Genomic DNA, 15,227 nt, shown 5'->3' with positions numbered 1-15,227 from the left:
GCCACCTAGGTACATGCTGATTAAACCTTGACACCACTATTGTGTCTGGGGTTAAAAAGCAGTGTGCTTGACACCAAACACAAAAGGAATTGACAGTTCCATAATGGAGTTGGACATCTGTGTCCAGCCCATGTTATCCTATGGAGGGTCGGTCACTTGCGGGTAATTGCACTCAGAATGCTACCAAAGGGAAATATATACTTGCACATATATTTCCACACATACCAAATAATGCACTCTGCCTCTTGGGCTAAAGGGAGGCCTACTCTAGGGGTGACTGACATTTATTACATGCAGTGAGGTGACCCAGTTGCGCATGGTGTGAGCAGGGTCGAACTCGAGCAGGCAAGCTGCTTGTGCTTGTGCAGGGCTCACATGCCAGTTCTGCAGCCTTTGGTTTCACTTAGGACCCTCAGGGTGACACCCTAAGTGCTGCAACCCAGGCACCCCTTTTACATCCCTGCCCTGGGTATCACTGGTACCTTATACTAGGGCCTTACAGGGGTGTTAAAGTACTTTGCCAATTGGGTGTACCAATTCACAGTTACAATTTAAGGGAAAAAGCACTGTTGCCGGGGCCTGGTTTGCAATTACCACAGCATCTAGCATCAGTAGGCTGGGAGTGACCATTACACTTTACATTGACACCCTCGTCTAGCCCTCCAGAAGTATCTTAGTTGTAAATACCTCCTCCCACCCACCCCACCTCTCTGAAAACAAGCCAAACTAGTAGATTAACTGGTATTTTGGCTTGGGTCACCAAAGCCTTTCTTCTATTGTACTTTTTCGTAACTGGAGATCCAGAGTTACCAAGGAAAGGGCCTGGTGGATGTTCCCACCTGGGCATGACCTTCCCCTCTTTACCCCAGCTCGCCACGTGGTCATTCGATTCCCAAAAGGCCTTACTGGTGTACCCGTCGCCCCCCATCCCTCAGTCTCACCTCTGACTTCATGTGACCCACCCTCCAAGATACATTGTCTGCTCATTGCAGCCTGCCCTCTCTGCCCTCTGACGTCACAGACTACAAAGTAATACTGTCTAACTTTACGGGGAAAAGATAACCCTGTTATTGTATATTTTGTTTTGAAACTCATGCTTTCCCTACAGCGCCTCTTCTGGTCGCTATGTGCAGCAATCTATTGCTCCAACTGCTGGAACGGCACTTCAAAAACGACTGTAGATAAAATTGAATGAGGTGAGCCCTGGAAGAGGGTCGAGCTCTCACTTTGCGCTCGATTGTTGAAATGTGGGACGTCTGCGCCACATGTTACCATCCGCTGTTGGTTTGCAGTCCAGTCATGATGATTAATGCCCTGCGCGTCACCTGCTGAGGGCACCAACGAGGGCTCCAGCATCACCAGCAGATAAGGCACCGTCCAGAGGTGACACGTCTGCCAGGTCTAAAGTCCAGGACGGCGCCTTCTGGTCTTCCTCTGGGCGCTATACCCAGAGAAGAGGGTGTGTGCTCTCGTATAAATACCAGCGAGGCACAAGGGGCTGGTACCGGCAGAGGCCAGCCAGCAGCTGTAGAGTCCAGAGGTGAGTTGTGGAAGAGGGGCTTGCGAGGGTCCGGTGAATGCCAGAGACCCAGATGTTATGGTGGGGGGCTATTCGTGTCCATGGAGGTGCACATCTGCACTCCAGGTACAGGATAGGTGAGGCCCGCTGCTTTAAGGGGGTGGAGGCACAGAACCGGAAGTGGCACTTCCCTGATAGGGGCTTCTGACTTGGCGGCCGGTGGAGTATGGGGCAGCGAAGCTACAGACACAATTCAGTGCTGGAGCGAGGTTTCTAGCTGAGCAGGTTGTGAAAGTCGACATCTGGGCTGTGAGATCCGACACTGTAGACTGGGGCTCTAGGGAGCTGAGTAGGGGTGCGGGGGCCTGCCCTGAGCTCCGGGGACACGTCAGTGAGTCGGGGTGCTGGCTGAGACACGAGAGCTCCCCATACACCGCAGTGATGAGCGAGGCTTCCTGAGGGGTGTGTGTATGAAATCATAGTCGCTTCAGGGCCACAGGAACACCCCGCCCCCAACATAACCATCATCCCGCAAATAACACAAAGACACGATGTTAAGATTGGGAAAATTGGCTGCAGGTTTATTGTTACATACAACAATATGTAATCACGGTGGGTTATCTTACGGGCAATCCAAGGGCAGGCCGCATTCTCGCCACCTGCCCGCCTGCTGAGCCAATCAGCGCCGTGGCGAACCACCCAGCTGCTGACCATTATGGTAAAACTACTCACGCCCCTTGCGGGGCGTATCTAAGCAAACCCCCGGTTGCACAGGCCCACAACCGCCCGAAGGACTACTGGGGCGCCGACTCGGATTCCTAGACCTCCCATGAGGTTCTAGGTTAGTCTCTGGCACCCCTATGTGCCCGCTGAAGTACAGTGTTGCACCTCTCTGGTTCCGGATTGCCCTGTAACTCCGCCACAGCCCATGCGATGGTCCCCGCTCCCGCATGGGCCCCCCACCAGCGCTATAGCTTTACCTGCAACCTTTGCTCTGCAGAGCCTCTTTTAAATCCAGGAGGAATAAATCTAAGCCCACAGGCGTCAGATGAATTCCATCGGCCTCATAATAACCTTTGACTTTGTCCTGAATCGTTTCATGTTTGAAGAAACCCAGACCCCTCTGATGGGTAGATTTTTTCATGGCGCTGTGCTTTTCTTCCAACAATTGCTTGGCACAACTTAGCGCCCCACCAGTGACCTGATCCTGACTTGACAATACATGCCTGAGGAAACCCAGGCCCTTCTGCCACTAATCTGCAGATACCCCCGGGGTCTTATTCCTTTACAACATTAGTGTAACCATCCCCGGTTCGTGAAGTCATACTACCAGGAAATGACAAAGTGAAGAGGGGCCCCTGCTGCTGAAGGCGTTTTGTATCAAATAATAGGTGTACCAGCACCAGCACTGACACTTAAACACCCTTCACGACAAGCGACGGCAGGCTACACACAGCTAAGTTACAACTACTGCTGTAACGCCACTCTCCGCATAACATAGCGACAGTGTGCTTGCGAAAACGCTTGTGCTGCTATACTCGAAAGAGCACAGAGGCATAGAAGGGATAAATACATATCATACTAAAAACTAGGACGATGTCCTTGCATGTGCCAATACCGGATTGGAAATGTATGAACAGCAGGCATCACCCACCCTCTCGGCTTTTAGTCTGGAAGCAGCTAGGCCATGCTACCTCTATGATAGCTTGTCTGTAAGGTGACTTACGACCACCACAAAGGGATTGCAGGGACTGAAACAAAGTGCCCCCTTACGATCCCGACCTGTATCATGACACGCCTGCTGAAACCAAAAGCCCTTCTGACACTAATGAGCATATACCCCCGGGAACAAACGCTCTACAGCAATAGTGTTGACTATCCCAGGTTCGTGAGGTCATACCCCTGGAAAGAGCCCCAGAGAGGGGGCCTCCCCTGCTGATATCGCTCCCTAATCTATACAATAGGAGAACCAGCACATGCCACTGAGACCCCACCACACACCTCCACCCAAAGCATCAGCAGACTACACCCAGTAATGTAACTTCTGCAGAAACTCAGTTCTCTAAGTTCCACTGTAACTGTGCTTTGTGTACGCTTGTGCAACTATACTCAGCAAAGTACAGAGGGATATTTCAGTGCGCAAAGCACAATTTAGTATCACTTGCGGGTGGACTTACATTTTGTACACAGGATTGCAAAGGTAAACAGCTGGTATCACATGCCCCCTAGAACCTGGAGGCTGCTCAACCATACTACCTCAAGCCTCAGGCCAACTACTCACCTTGGGAGGAGCACAAAGGAAACTAGAGGTTACTCAGGATCAACACGAGGCTGTTCTACGCAAGCCGGGGGAGCCCTACCACGCTAACCCTGAACGAGAAGCCGCGAGTGCATGCCACTGAGACCCAACACTCATCTTTACGCAAGGCATCAGCAAACTGAACCCAGAAATGTACAACTTCTGCAGAGGTGCAGTACTCAAACTACAACAGACTACTGTGCTTAGTGTACGCTAGAGCTACTAATACAAGCAAAGTACTGGTGGCTATTACAGTGTGCGAAGCTTAATTTAGTAACTTGCGTGGTGCACTTCCATTTCATATACCGGATTGTAGAGGAAAACAGCTGGTAAAACATGCCCCCTAGAAACCAAGGGCCGCTTAAACCAAGTTACTTCAAGAATAGCTTCTCTATAAAGTTGCCTAACCCCTCGCGGCTGGAACAAGGAGCTCCCAATGATGGCGATATGAAACCTCGGGTCAACTTCTCACCTTGGGAGGTGCACGAGGAAGCTAAAGGATACCCAGGTTCAACACGAAGCTGATCCAATGCAAACCAGGGGAGCCCAACCACACTAACCCTGAACACAAGCTGTGTGTCAAAATCCTGATGAAGCCCATCGTACCCAGCCACCCCCAAAATCGTGAAAACGAAGAACGGGGGGGGGGTAGGAATACCAGATAGACATTCTGAGTTTCCAAGCAGATGCCACTTCACTTCTTGCACAAACAATACAGAGTTTTCTATGTGCCCACTTTTTCAATTATGTGGCAAGTGCTTGCGTGCCTACAGCGCCTGCTGCCTAAGTAAGTGAAGGCGTAGGCCTAATACTAACCAACAAGATCTCCCCTTACTTACATTTCTTAGTAATTCTACTTGCCTCGGGTGTGAGTGAGATCTTGTTGTGAGAGTCTGACAACTTGTCAAGAGATCTTCTACCAGTGTAATAACTCAAAGTGACATACACTTATAACTAACCTCTTGAAACCGCTAAGTGCTACCAGGAAATGTGCTTAGGAAAATTAGCAACTCATATGCATAAGACTCCTCTTAGACAAGTAAACGGGGGCATGCGCGCTAAGCTATATCCCGCCACTACTGCGCTACTCCCTGGTGCAGCCTAGCCCAGTTAGTTAAGGTAGCTATTCTGTAGTACTATGTTATATTGGTTATTAGGTTGACCGTGCTGTCAATGGCGAAGGATTAACTGTATGGAGCTTTATCTAGGCCGTGCTAAAATTAGGATAATTGAGCAAATATAGGTCTTGCCCTTTGCCAATAGGATCCAAAATAACCCCAAGCGCATTTCAATCTCCTGGGGCCTTAACCAAGAGGTGCAGTAGAATCTTGTTCTATGAACAAGCCCGGGACCTGCACTATTGTTAACTTAAAGTATAGGAAGAAAAGGTCACATGACACTAGTCAATTCGCTCTTCCAAATACTTCTGTTGTCTGTCTGTTGTCCAAGCTCTGGAATCTGGAAAGCAGCCCAACTGCTGTGCCATCTGTATAGGAGCACGTGCTGCCACTCAGTAGAATGTAGGGTCTACAGCCTGCAATGTTAACTTATTTCACATACAAGAGGAGGAACTGTTGCAACTGCCAATAAAATACCTGACGAAGTAGATCCCTGAAAGACTGACAATACAAAATTGCTCGGAAGTGATTCACAGCCGTCAAGAGAACCAGGAGTAATTCTCTTGCAGGGGCTGTAATACGCCCCGTTTATAGATGGTCACCAAAAGTATTTTTTTTCATGCAGGAGCGCTGGGCCTGATATACCTCAGCTACCTCAAACACACTTTAAAATATAAATTACTGGAGGAACTGTTGCAACCTCAGCCTGAGCCTGGACTGCCAATAAAATACCTGACGAAGTAGATCCCTAAAAGACTGACAATACAAATTGCTCGGAAGTGATTCGCAGCCGTCAAGAGAACCAGGTGTAATTCTCTTGCAGGGGCTGGAATCCGCCCCGTTTATTGATGGTCACCAAAAGTATTTTTTCATGCAGGAGCGCTGGGCCTGATATACCTCAGCTACCTCAAACACACTTTAAAATATGAATTACTGGTGTACATCTAAACAGATGAGGATACCAACCAGGATTATATTACCCATTTTTAAATTGACACTATGCTACAGGTGCGCAATACTTGCCGAAAAATATGATGCCATCGACAAACAATATGTGGTACAACCGTGGAAGAGTATATCAAAGGTATGCAAGTGAGCCGTGCTAGTGCGCTCCTTAACACGAAGTCTCGAATAATGGGATCAAACTAATACTCTGTAAAGCTTGAGGGTATGCCAAATATTCAGGGTACAGGATAGGTCATAGAGACTGAAAGTATTGATTATACGAACTAGAAGCAGGGATCAAAGGAAAGGATCGCTTTCAATGTATAAGTCTAAAATGACCAACTCGCACCCTCCATCGCAGACAGTGTACCCGTTCTGCTACATCGATAACGTTTTAAGGCTCGTGCACCCACGCCTGTTCCTGGAGACTAGAAAAAGGAGGCACAACCGATATGGGGTGACATTTCTAAGGAGTGACAGGTATTAAGGTTAGCACTGTCACAGCAGACCCTCCCAATAAGCATCAGTAGCGCTCTGTCGTCCCTCACTCAAAATCGTATTGTGCCTTTCTTTAAAATTGCTTGTCATTTTCAAAACACAGGTACATGGGCAATAACCAGGAAAAGTTTTCAACAAACCGGTATTACCACTTCCAAAAATTCTGCACTCGGTCTCGACACATTAGCGCAAAGCATATTAAACCCCCCAAGTGCTCACGGAAAGGTACTAAGGACTCCCTGTTAATTAACGTTAATTAAATCAAAACCGATATAGGAGTGTCATTACCTTATATCATAAAGCGATATAGGAGTGCATAGTGTACTTTGGAACTCGATGACAATGCCCTGGAGCTGCCAAATTTGGCGAAACGCCAGGCAAATGGAAAACGTCAAAACATATACTCAGGCCTAATTGGCGCGGCCTAAGGTGCCTCAGCCCTGACAGAATTATCCAGCATGTGAATCGGCGCGCGTGCCACTATGCCACATACGCCAGGTAAGGGCAGAACAATGCTTTGAGCACCAGTTCATACTAAACAGTCCATGAGGGCGGCCCCCCCATTAAGCAGACCGCATATATCCTAAGAATAGCGTCAAACGGCAGCTCCGCGAGGCTGCCACGTAGCCGACACAAGGACGACAGAAAGAGAAGGCCGCGTTCGTAGGCCAACACCCACATGCGTCGTGCCAAGAGAAACTGCTGCCCAAGAAAATGGCCGCACCCTGCCGCCATTGACCACGTGCGCCATGAATTGCGAAACATGCTGCCCAAGCAGCTGGCCGCACGCAGCCGCCAATACCCACGTGCGCCAACCATTAAGAAACATGCCGACCTTGTAATACTACCCAGGACGCCATTACCCTCGTGCGCCGGACAGGGACACGCACACTGCCTACGTAATTGGCCACACAGACGCCAATACCAAAATGCCCGGACCATTAATGTCCCCCACGAACAAAGCGGAGGCCATATCCTGCCAAAGATGACCGACCAGCCACATGTAAACGAATCTCGCAATCAACGAAATCTGCTCTAGGCATAAGCACGGCGCACAGGCCACAATAAATTTAACCTACAGGCCTCACGCACGCTTAAGCCACTGGGCCCCACAGCTGAGGCAAAACCACGCCCCGTACCTACAATCGAGTGCATGGGGCACTGAACATAGCATATGCTTAGAGGGGGGGTGGGGTGGTCTAGCAAAACATTCCGATACGAGCCGAGCCCTCCCGCGGGGCCCGGAGAAGTGGCAGACGCAGCCTAGATATCATGCTGCGATAGACCCTCGAGGATGGAGGAACCAGGATGGAGGAGCCAAGCAGTTGCCCCAAGAGAAAACCCGGCCTAATGGGGGAAGCGTGGCGCCCTGCGCCAAGTGAGCAATAGCCACTGAAACACCACGTTCCCTCTAGATAAAGGAGGGGGGGGACACCAAGAGATTAGACCAATATTAGAAGCAACCGCGTGGCAACGCCGCAAGAAAACCCCCACGTCAATGCCGGCAGCCGCTCTACACAATCAATCAGAGGCAACATATGCGGGCTGCAAGGCCACCGGGAGCGAACAGGGTCCTACCACCAGCACAAGCTCAAATCAAAGGCTGAACTAGAACACGATTTGCCCCGAATCACATGATACCAGGCGACGATGCCGAGAAAAGAACCCGGGACTCCAGCTCCCTGTTCGAAAGCTCCAGCCGCCCGGCCGCATACTCTCCCCCCGATAGAGCCTCGAAATTGAGTCATTATACACAGGTTATTAACAGCACACCCAAGTCAGTCTTATCCATGGTATTCGCGCCGGACAGTCTGCGACATACTGCTTAGGAAAAGCCAGCTGACTAAAGGGCATTGTAGTCTCTATTTCTAGCATGCTGAGAATAAACCTTTCATTCACCTTAAACGATAAAACCAGGCTCCGCAATAAAACAATGCAGGCATGAATAGACCCTCGCTGAAAACATAGCGTCATCAAGAAACACATGTGCGCGACATAAAACAATGCAGGCATGAATAGACCCTCGCAGAAAACATAGCATCATCAAGAAACATAATAACCAAACCTTAAGCATGTACACACAAAACATTAGTGCGCCTGACACCGCCAAATCTTTTAAGCATGTAGAAACATAACATTAGCGCGCATGAAACCGCTGCTCAAGCAAAATGAACCACGCGCCAAGGATGGAAGGAGGGGACAGTACGGCCTCCAGCACCCCGCCTAACGCCCAGGGATGGTGCATGCCGCGACACATTCCTTGAATACCTGCCCTCCTACCTCGCGGCGGGTCCCAACAACAGGGACACCAAACAACATCGGGACTGGAAGGGCCGAGAGCGGGCCCCTTCCGCACCCGCCAAGGCCCAGGGGGCCCAACGCTTGGCCACGCGGCCCCCGCCCGAGTCAGCGGACAGCGAGGCTGCCTCCGCTCACAGCCTCACGGACACCAGAGATGCGGAGAATGCAGACGCACCCGGCCCATGGACACGGCCCTCCGGTACTCCTCCGAAAGCTCGAAACAACTCGGAACAAGGAATAGCCGGGCGGGCCGGCGCCTCCCGGACACAGCCGAGGCCAGGACCCTGACCCAGAAGCACGAGGGCCCAGCCGAAGTCTGCGGGCACCAAGGGGGCTGCCGCCCTCTGAGCCGCCAGGACCACGGAGATGCGGAGCGTGGCGGCAACGCACCCCCGTCCAAGGCCGCAAACCCGCCTACAAACCCCCACCTCCACAGCGGCCCGACGCTAAGCGGGCCGCCTGGCCAAAACTCGGAACCTCCGCAGGGAGGGAGTAGGCGGAGGGGGGTAATGCCCGAAGGCAGCCCGTAGGACACTCACCGAAGAGAAAGAGTGTCCTGAAGTGTCCACGCGACGTCCGGGGCGGCAAAGAGACCACCGAGGTGGCCCGAGGGAGAGATATACCCTCTTCCTACCTGCCGCCCCCCGGACGTGCGTCACTGGTCCGCCCACCTCCACCAGGCAACTCTGCCCTGAGGGGGGGTGGCTGACCCTTGCTGGCTAGGGGCGGGGCGGCCCTCCGCGACTAAGGGCCCGCCCTCCTGATGGCCACCGGGTGGCCTCAGGCAGGCGCAGATATTGCAGGTATGGGAGAGGCTCTGCTTCGGGCATCTTCCAGTCCTGGTGATATCAGGTGGGGGGGGGTCTGACACAGAGGGGCGTAGGTTCACTGAGCCACACCCTTCAGTTATGTTACGTTAATGGATACTTGATATAGCGCAGCAAATCGCCCCTGAAGGGCCATCTGGACGCTGAAGCAACAAACAGAGAAGCAGCCCGTTTCTACCATTAGGCAAGCCTAGGCGGCTGCCTAGGGCGGCAAAAGGGGGAGAGCGGCAAAAAACACAAGTTTGGGAATCCCCTTAATAACAATCAATAGCTAGGGATTCGGAAAGAATAACTCTGGAGTAATGAATGAAAAAAAGACCAAAACAGTATCTGTCCTCCTCTGTGAAAAAACGAGTGGAATGTACACCTTTCATTTCCGTCTGCTCGCACTCTTCCGATAGCCTCACATTTCAGGATAGTTTACTGCCAATTTGAAGGCTTGCCGTCTGTGCCACACATAGACAGTTTTTAAATCAAAATATCGGATTCACCAAGAAATAACACCTAAATAGAGAGTTCCTAATTAGAAAACAAACATGAAGAGATGAGGCGATGTGAGGCCTACACAAATGTCCACACCGATTTATTAATCTCTAAATTCCAGGGGATCTTCGCCCATCCCGCTCGCTGCAATTTCAAATGCTGACCCAAGGGAGTGTTGATAGTGGAGGGGAGGGGAGGCTGAGAGTGAAAATTGCTGGTGTGCAATTCATAAGCAGACCCTATGGCCGGAGATAAGTAAACATGACAAAATTGCAGAGAAAGGGACCAAAATTTCAGAGGGGGATACGTCTGCCCAGCCCCTCACACTGTAAAAGAGGCCTTATTTACAAGGCAGCGTTAAGTGGCTTAACGCTGCCTTGTAAATAAGGCGAAGCCCCTATCGCCACAGGAACGTCATAAAAAGTGACGTGCCTGTGGCAATAGGGGCTTGTAAATATGCCCCATGGTTTTCTAAATATTGTGGTAGAAGATTTCAACGTAATACCGTGGCTCTGATGCGGATAGATCAGATAGGGAGCTCCCATAGTTGAAAGATTCAAATGAATACTTGTGAGTGTGATACTGCAATAACAAAGAATCGTACCAATCCGAGGTAAAACTACTACCATATGTGGGTCAGGTAAAGAAAGCAGTTTGGCAGTATGCAATTCTCTTTGTCACTTAGATGCTTAAACAGCTGAGAATCTAGGGCATTCTATTACTATTTGGTTAATAAATTAAATCACCTGCTCTCACCTTGCACCTCTCACATGTTTCGTCTTCTCAGGAGACGCCATAATTTTACATCGGACATTCTCCTTATCACCCCTCAGTTGGAATGTCCAAAAAATGATAACATCCTGAAAAATCCTGATGAGGAAGGAGGACTCCACACGAAGAGGTGATGTTGAATAAGGTTTATTCATAGGTTAAGTAGGAGACATCAGGAACCCACGCCAACCGCTGCACAGGACAGGACGGAATCCCCGACTAGAGATTCCAAGTTCCAATGCATGCGGCGGGCGTGCACGAGATAGCACACGAGGATACTACACATCCCCCTTACTAGAAAAGAAAAAGAAAAACATAACAACCAAGATATATACAAGCTACATAAGGAATAAAACAACTTTACATTTTGATACAGTGAAAACTTATTTGCCAACATTGTAATCTTTATGCCACACAGGTGGTTTCTTTAGGCGGGGAGTATACAATCTGCAGGAGGACCTGGGAACAGGAAGTTGCGGATGAGAGGTTGAAGGTATGTGGCATTTGTCGGGTAAGTGAGAGGTTCCGGTATGGTTGGGGGAGGAAATGTCAATAGGAGAAGACGGTCTCACACAAAGGGACGGAACCCTAACGACTTTGGAAAGACTCCAAACATTACCGTCTGATAGTTCCACAACTTGTCTGCCCACTCTAATAACTAACATGGGATCGGAAAAGCGTGACATACCCGAACTGATAAAACCAGACTTCCTCACTCGTACCCAATCACCAACCTTGCAGGGATTGTTGGAATAGTTACGAATCACTGAAGTATCATGTTTCCTGAACTTGCCATCGACAAGATCTCTCATCCAGGGCTGACTCATGTTACACACACCCTTCCTCCCTCGCATCTTTTCAAAAGGAGATAAATCCCCCACAGACCTTGGAGTATTTCTGTAACTCCACAATAGTTTCCTGACCGCATCATAACAATTCACACCATTGCATACTGCAAGTTGTAAAGCTTCTTTGAGCACCCTAATCCACCTCTCAACCATTCCGTTGCCTTGAGGATAATACACAGAAGAGCGTTTGTGTAAAATGCCATGGTTGAAACAAAAGGATTTCATCTCTACGGAGGTGAACTGGGTGCCATTATCCGATAGCATGGAAGTTGGAAAACCCTCCTTTTCGAAAATGGAATTTAGGAAGTCAATAATGACTCTGGAAGATACATGAGGAACAAATCTTACTTCAGGCCAACTAGAGAATTGGTCTATTAGGACAATAGCATAGACAGGGCTACGACCTAAAGACATTGGACCAGCAATGTCAATGGAAACACACTCCCAGGGTTTAGAGGGCCTCGAGATGGAGTCATGCTGATATTTTATAGGTTTCTGTGATTTGTCACTCACGCAGCATTCGATACAAGATCTAACCTTTCTTTCAATACACCTGTCGACACCGGGCCACCAAAATTCGTTTCTTATCCTTCTTTTCATACCGGACATGCCCGGGTGACCCTCATGAGCCATATCTAACACAGTGTCTCTTATATCATGAGGTACAACCAAAAGCAAACCCCTCAATAAAGTATCACCTTGGACAGAAAGTTCTTGTGCAACATGAAAGTATGGCAAAATGCTAGAAGATAGACTGTTCTTTGAAGGCCAACCATTTTTGACAAAAGATAAAACGTCTAAATAATCACGATCATTACTACAAGCCAGAACCCAATCATCTTCTCGGATGCAACCATTGGATACCTCACATATTGACACAACTTTGTCAGGGTCATTATCAGGGGCAACATGATTGTCATCTTCAACAGGTAACCTGGAAAGGAAATCGGCAAGGACATTTTTGGCACCAGGGATATATTCGACTGAGAAATGAAAATCTTGTAACTTATACTGCCATCTCGCAATCCTGGAAGTGGCTTTGTTACAACCTTTGGTCGTAAAAAGATCAACTAGGGGACGATGATCAGAGCGCACAATAAAATCAGTGCCATACACATACCTACGAAAATATTCGATCCCCCACCAACAAGCCAAAGCTTCTTTTTCTAGGGTGGAATACTTAGTTTCAGCACCACGTAACGGTCTTGATGCAAAAGCAATGGTGACAAAACCAGAATTTTGCTTCTGCATTAGCACCGCACCAAGGCCAACATTGCTTGCATCAGTGACGATAAATGATTTGCAGTTGGTGTCAAAAGGTGATAATGCAGGGCGGAAATAATACATTTCTTTATAAAATCAAATTGAGCCTTGCAATTGTCATCCCAAATAAATTGTTGTTGGTTTTTCATTAACTTTCGTAAGTGCGAGGTCTTATCTGAGAAGGTAGGAATGAACTTTGCATAATACTCGGCCAAACCGAGGAAGGATCTGAGCTGATCCTTGTTGGTTGGCTCGGGAGCATTCTCAATGGCTTTAACTAGACTCAACTTGGGGGAAATACCCTCTTTGCTGATGGAATGGCCTAAATAGTCTACAGAAGCTTTTTCAAATTTACACTTCTCCTTGGTGAGGGTTAGACCATTGTCTTGAAGAATGGACAAAACCTTGAATAGAATTTCAGAGTGTTCACATTCATTTTTGCCGAAAACTAATATGTCGTCCTGAAAATATAATACATTTGGGAAATTTTTAAATAAATTGTGCATGACACGCTGAAACACTGAGGATGCAGACACCAAGCCAAAGGGCATTCTCTTGTACCTGTAAGCACCCTCAGTGGTAATGAACGATGTCAGATGTTTACTGTTTTCATGAAGGGCTATCTGATGATATGCGTTGGACAAATCTAATGTGGTGAAGATAGATGCATCCTTCAGTTTAGAGAACATCTCTCCGATGTTAGGTAGAGTATGTCTATCAACCCACACATTGGAGTTTAGATCGCGCATATCCACACAAAGACGAATTTTCCCATTGGGTTTATGGGCGACAACTACAGGTGAAAGCCACTCAGAGGATTCAATTTCCTCGATTACATCCAAATCACATAATCTTTGAAGCTCTTTTTTAACTGACTCTCTTAAGGCCAAAGGGATGTTGCGTACCTTGTGTACCTTGGGAATGGCGTTGTGTTTAAGAACGATTTTGTGACTAAAATTTTTTAGTAAACCCAAGTTAGAGGAAAAGACCTGCGGAAAAACAGTTTCCCATTTGTTGTCTGAAGACACATCAACAGAATTGATAAAATCTGAATACCCTAGAACTTGATCAGGATGATTGGGATCAAGTTTCATCATTAACTCTCTTTGTTGTGGCCAGCCTAACAAGCATGACCCATCTTTTGCAACATACACTTTAGCTGGAATTGACTTGCCCTTAAATGATAGAGTGGAGTGAAAGTACCCAAATACCTCGATGGGTTTTTTACCATAACCCCTTAGTTTTATGTCAGAGGGAAATAAAGACATAACTTCAGGAAATTCTCTTAACAAAACATCGTCACCAATCAATGTGTACTTTGCACCAGAATCTGCCATAACTTTTATGGACTTGGACCCTATTTGAAGCATACAGTACGGTGAGTCTTTTTTCTCTTCTCCGACTTCATAAACGGTGCAAATGTCATCATTGACATCGTCATCAACTGGATCTGAGAGAATCTGGGACGTCTGGAATCAGAAGAAAAATTCTTTGATCTGTTGCGACTCTTGCACATTCTGGCAAAATGACCTCTGGATTTACAATAATTGCAAAATTGACCAATGGCGGGACATCTCTTGTCAGTTGCGACGTGGCCAGGAAAACCGCATTTGAAACAAACTACATCTTTTTTGAGACCTTGATACGACGAAGAAGGAAAGGTAGGTTTGTTGTGAAAATATTCGTTTGGATTCTTCTTGACGGTTTGAACCACAGAAACATTGGGTTTTTCTAAAGAAGATTCTTTTGGTTTTTTTTCGGATAGCTCCTTGATGCCTAACTTCATATCTTCGAATCGGTGTGCAATGTCAAGGGCTTTTGAAAGGGACAAATCCTTCGCATCAAGTAGCTTCTCTTGAAGTTTTACATCGGAGACATTATGCACCAGCTGGTCTCTGATCATCTGATCTTGAAACTGTTGATAATTACATTTGGCAGCGAGAATTCTCAAATCCTTGACAAAGGAATCAATGGGTTCAATAGAAAGTTGTTGTCTGCTAAGAAACTTGTGGCGAGCAACAACTTCGTTGACTTTTTTGATGAATTGCTTATCTAATTGCATGATGGCAATTTCGTAAACATCACCTTCTTCCTCTGATGAGTTATCCAAAGTAAGAGAAGGAAGGTGAGAGAGGACTTGTCTTCCTTCTGCACCTAAAGAATGCTTGAGAATAGCGAGTTTTCGTTTGTCAGTGTAATTCTCTCCACCTATAGCTTCCAGATAGGCTTCAAAACCTTCACGCCATTGTTTCCACTCCAGGGGGGGTTCACCTGGACTAGCTAAGAAGGGTGGAGGTGCATTAAAACTTTCCATTGTTGGCAAAAGAAATTATGTGTGTGAGAGATATGATGTCA

The 15,227-nt window shown here is 47.9% G+C and overlaps 1 protein-coding gene across 1 annotated transcript in view; it reads left to right on the top strand.

Moving 5' to 3' along the window:
- Positions 1 to 1,488: 1,488 nt before the first annotated feature.
- Positions 1,489 to 15,227, top strand: part of LOC144823395 (uncharacterized) — a 28,912-nt gene continuing 15,173 nt past the window's right edge. The window contains exon 1 of the mRNA XM_078681862.1: positions 1,489 to 1,540. The gene's annotated coding sequence lies outside the window, so the exon portion shown is untranslated. The remainder of the gene's footprint in view (positions 1,541 to 15,227) is intronic.

This window comes from Lissotriton helveticus, chromosome 3_1 (genome assembly GCF_964261635.1).
Source record: "Lissotriton helveticus chromosome 3_1, aLisHel1.1, whole genome shotgun sequence".
In the NCBI taxonomy this organism is placed as follows: domain Eukaryota; kingdom Metazoa; phylum Chordata; class Amphibia; order Caudata; family Salamandridae; genus Lissotriton; species Lissotriton helveticus.
This window is presented reverse-complemented; position numbering and strand designations above follow the sequence as displayed.